We start from the raw sequence: 5,390 nt of genomic DNA on the forward strand, positions 1-5,390 counted from the left end.
TATAGTTATAAATTATATTATATCACGAAAATCTAGTCTGATTTAAAATAAGAAATAATTTCCAATAAGCAGTAGTTTTTCGTTTTTCTTTATAGTTTAATTTTAAAGTTTAATAAAGAATTATTAGATTTTTATAACAGAAAGACAAAATCAAAGTTTAGTAATCAGTAATCGTTCTTGAATTCGAAGATTTTTCTTTGTTTATTTTACTTTCAGACGAATTCCTAATTGTTTGAATTGTGTAATCTCCCATTATGGAGATTGGTAACCGACTTAAAGCAATTTGATTGTAATTCAATTCATGACGATCATAGGTAGAAAGTTCATATTCTTCAGTCATTGATAAACAGCTTGTTGGACAGTACTCAACACAATTGCCACAAAATATACAAACTCCGAAATCAATACTATAATTAAGCAATTGTTTTCTTTTAATATCCTTTTCAAATCTCCAATCCACAACGGGTAAATCTATCGGACATACGCGAACACATACTTCACAAGCAATACATTTATCAAATTCAAAGTGGATTCGCCCTCGGAAACGCTCTGGTGTAATTGATTTTTCATAAGGGTAGTGAATCGTTATAGGTAAACGATTTGTGTGGGATAAGGTAGTTATGAAACTTTGACCTATGTACCTTGTAGCACGTATTGTTTGTTGACCATAACTCATGAACCCAGTTACCATAGGGAACATATTCATTCTAAATATCTATGAAAAAGATATGTTTCTTTCTCTTGTTTGAGAGAGCTTTTGTGTTGAAAATATTCTTACTATTATTGTATTATCTTATTTATAGTGAAACAAGTTGAGAAGAGGTTGTTAATAAGAGATTGCCCAGGGAAATAGGTAAAAGAAATTTCCATCCAAGATTTAATAACTGATCCATTCTCATCCTCGGTAAAGTCCATCTTATTGTGATAGAAATGAAGAGAAATAAATAAGCTTTAGTTAATGTAATAAATATACCCATTGTCATTTCCAAAATTCCAACTGCTTTATTCATTTGGAAAAAATCAAAAAAGGATATATAGGGAATAGATAAATTCCACCCGCCCAAGTAGAGAACTGTTACAAATAAAGAAGAAACTAATAAATTTAGGTAAGAAACAAGATAAAATAAACCATATTTGATACCGGAATATTCAGTTTGGTAACCTGCTACTAATTCTTCCTCCGCTTCTGGTAAATCAAAGGGTAATCTTTCACATTCTGCCAAAGAAGAAATTAAAAAAACCAGAAAACCTATAGGCTGACGCCAAATATTCCATCCAAAAAAACCGTATTTTGACTGTGCTTCAACTATATCAACTGTACTTGAACTGTTAGATAATCATAGTCGGTGATAACATCACAGTTCCCACCGCTATTTCAAAACCGTACATGAAACCTTAGCTTCATACGGCTTCTCTATGATCAGAAAAAGGAAAGGACTGTTTTGTTCCTAGCCCCGGGGGCGTAGATAGAATTAGATAAAATAAAATAGATTTGAAAGTCCTAAATTAGACCAAAGGAATTCCGTCTGCTAGAATAAGAAAAAGCGCTTCCGAATTGATCTCATCCTTTATAATATAATGAAAATTTTTCTTTGTTCAGTAATAACTTAATCTTGGAATAAAACACTTGTTACTTGTTATAGGAATTCAATTAATAAATGGAAAGAGTTGGGTATTAGTTCATGAGCAATTCTGCATGAATATGGATAGAGGAAGGAAATAATGAAAATTTTTTCTAGTGCACTCCATATCTTTTTTACTATTCTTCTTTCCCCAGGGAGGGGGTATTTAAAAAGAAAAAATGGATAAAGGGTTAATTCGTTCTTGATAGCCATTTCCTTAACAAGTGAATGGGAACATACTCTGGATCGGAATCCGAAGAAAGTACTACTTGATAATTTCTACAAATTGCAAGTCCTTATTATGATTCCTTTTATGGGCAAAAATCTCTAATGTTTTAGATTTTCCATTACTAATCCTTTATGTACTTTAGTGTTCCTAACCCTTCACTAACTTTTGGTGGATTCTTCTTATGGATTATTAAGTTATAGTAATAACTAGGAGTATTCTAGTAATGGAATTCCATATCGTGAATCCTTTATTCTTGGCCGCTTCAAGATATGATGACTAATTAAAAAATATCAACCTTGGGATAAAGAGTTTACACTGCTTATGTTTACTTCCACTTTTTTCTTGTACGTAGGAAATGAGATTTTTTCTTTTTACTACAAATTTATAAGCTGTTTTGTTTCACTCATATAGCTATCTAGTTTAACTTACCAACCCAAATACTAAATAAGAAAAGGAATATAAATAGTTAATGGATTTTATAGGAAAAAGATCTATTTTAACGAATCACACGTAGAGATATTGCTAGCACACAAAAAGTTAATGGTATTTCATAACTAATGGATTGAGCAGCAGCTCGTAGACCGCCTGAAAAAGAATATTTATTATTTGAGCTATATCCTGCCATAAGAAGACCAATAGGAGCTATACTTGAAATGGCAATCCATAAAAAAACACCAATACTAAGATCGGCTAAAACAAAATGATATCCCAAAGGGATAACTAAAAAACTTAATAAAACTGATATGACTGCTATAGAGGGTCCAATGCTAAATAAAGAAATATCTCCTCGGGATGGCAGAATATCTTCTTTAAAAAGTAGCTTAGTCCCATCTGCTATAGCTTGAAGCAGGCCCAGGGGGCCAGCATATTCAGGACCAATACGTTGTTGTATCGACGCAGATATTTCTCTTTCTAACCACACAATTACGAGTACCTCTATTGTTATTCCCAAAAGGAGGGTCAAAATGGGTAGAATCGATATCAGTCCATAGACTTCTTTTAATAATTCCAATTTCGAAAAAGAATTGATAGTTTCTACCTCTACCCTATCTATTATCATTTCAACGATCAACTTCCCCCATAATGATATCTATACTACCTAATATCGTCATGATATCAGCCAATTTCATTTTTTTAACTAGCTGAGGAAGAATTTGCAAATTAATAAACCCGGGTGGACGGATTTTCCATCTCCAGGGGAAAAGGCTATCATCTCCTACTAGATAAATCCCTAATTCACCTTTTGGGGCTTCTACTCTTACATAAAGCTCTTGTCTTGACAATTCAAAATTGGGCGAAGGTTTTTTACCAAGAAATTTATACTCAAAATCATTCCATTCAGAATTATTTTCTTTCTTAAAGCGTCGGACTTCTAAATTTTCATAAGGTCCTCCAGGAATTTTTTCTACAGCTTGTTGAATTATTTTGATGGATTCCCTCATTTCACCAATTCGTACTAAATAGCGAGCTAACGAATCCCCTTCTTTTTGCCATTGGACTTTCCAATCAAATTGGTTGTAAGACTCATAAGGATCTACTTTACGAAGATCCCATTGTATTCCAGAAGCTCGTAACATCGGTCCCGATAAGCCCCAATTTACTGCTTCTTCTCCGCTAATAAAACCTACTCCTTCAACTCGCTCTAAAAAAATTGGATTCTGTGTAATAAGTTGTTGATATTCAACAACTCCGCGTAAAAAATAATCACAGAAATCTAAACATTTATCGATCCATCCATAAGGTAGATCGGCGGCTACTCCTCCGATGCGAAAGTAATTGTGCATCATTCGCATACCTGTAGCAGCTTCAAATAGATCATATATTAATTCTCTCTCTCTAAAAATATAGAAAAAAGGAGTCTGTGCGCCGAGATCCGCCATAAAAGGTCCAAGCCATAGCAAGTGAGAAGCTATCCGGCTTAATTCTAACATAATTACCCTAATATAGCTGGCTCTTTGTGGTATTTGAATATTCTCCAAGAATTCTGGTGCATTTACTGTTATTGCTTCTGTAAACATAGTAGCTAAATAATCCCACCTTGTTACATAAGGTAAGTATTGTATAATAGTTCGGTTTTCCGCGATTTTTTCCATTCCTCTGTGTAAATACCCTAATATGGGTTCACAATCAATAACATCCTCACCATCGAGAGTAACGATCAGTCGAAGAACACCATGCATTGATGGGTGTTGAGGGCCCATATTGACTATCATGAGATCTTTTCTTGTAAGCGGTAGACTCATATCCTTTCTTCCTTAATTCATTATTCCATGAAAATGGATTATTCCATGAATTCCTCAAAGCGAGGCTCATCAAAATGAAAAATCTAAGACTACTATAAGACTACTAAAAAAATAATAAAACAAGAAAAAAATTTGAACGATTAAATTACTGCTCCCGAATATTCAACTGACCGATTAATTTCTTATAACGTACTCTATTTTTCTTTGCCAAATAAGCCAGCAAACGTCGACGTTTTCCCAAAAGTCTTCGTAGACCTCTTTCCGATGAAAAATCTTTTTTGTGTAATTCCAAATGTGAAGCAAGTCTCCGTATCTTATTGGTGAAACTGAATACTTGAAATTCAACAGAACCCCTGTTTTCTTCTTTTTCTTCTTTAACCATAAATCCAAAATTTTTCTACCTCCTTTCTTTTTCATGTATTTTTCTGATCAGGAAAAATACAAAATTATGTCAGTTATTTTGAAGTTATTCTAATCTCGTACACACACAAATTTGCAATTATTCATCTACTACTGGAATTTGGATTTATTTTATCGATGCAAATTGGATTTGGATAGAAGGGTACATTCTTTCTAATATTTTAGATAGAAGAAATGTTTCTTCTATCTAAAATATAGAAAGAATTTTGCTGATTTATTTATTGCTATATGCAATTTATGGAATTGATACACCATTTAATTGATATCATTTAGCAAAATGAAACACAGCATATGCATCCATCTTTTGGCTCGAGAATTTCACGGGATAGAGATATGGTATAAGAAATAGACTATTAAGTAACTCTAAATGAATTGTGGATACATCTGTATCCTTAACATACTGAAACGATTGTCATTATTCGTATCAAACCAATAGCGATTCATACAAGCTAAATCTTCTAATCAATGGTGGGCCAATAATGAATTTTTTTGCATATGTATTAAGACGCTTGGCCTGATTTCGAAATTGTCGTCCAGAGTTTTATATGTTGTTTTCATTGCAAAATGATGGGTCTCCTTCCATAACTTTCCAATTACGAGTACGAGAATTGAAAGACATGAAAATTCTCAATTCTCTACGGCGTCTAGTAGATAGAAACAAGAAAATCAGAAGAATCTTTCTCTCTATTCACTATCATTCCGCGTCTTCGACTTCTATTAGTTTCTTTTCTTCTTTAATGCAATAGCTATAGTTTGATATAAGAATCCATTTCTCAAAGTAATGGAAACCATTCTCTTATAGGAAATGGTTCGAAAATCGCTATTCCACCTTTTAGGTATCGTGAAAAGTGATACCTGTGAAGATCGTGCATTTCA

The sequence above is a fragment of the Triticum urartu genome, unplaced genomic scaffold (assembly GCF_056163025.1).
Source record: "Triticum urartu cultivar PI428250 unplaced genomic scaffold, HENAU_Tu73 scaffold1, whole genome shotgun sequence".
Taxonomy (NCBI): domain Eukaryota; kingdom Viridiplantae; phylum Streptophyta; class Magnoliopsida; order Poales; family Poaceae; genus Triticum; species Triticum urartu.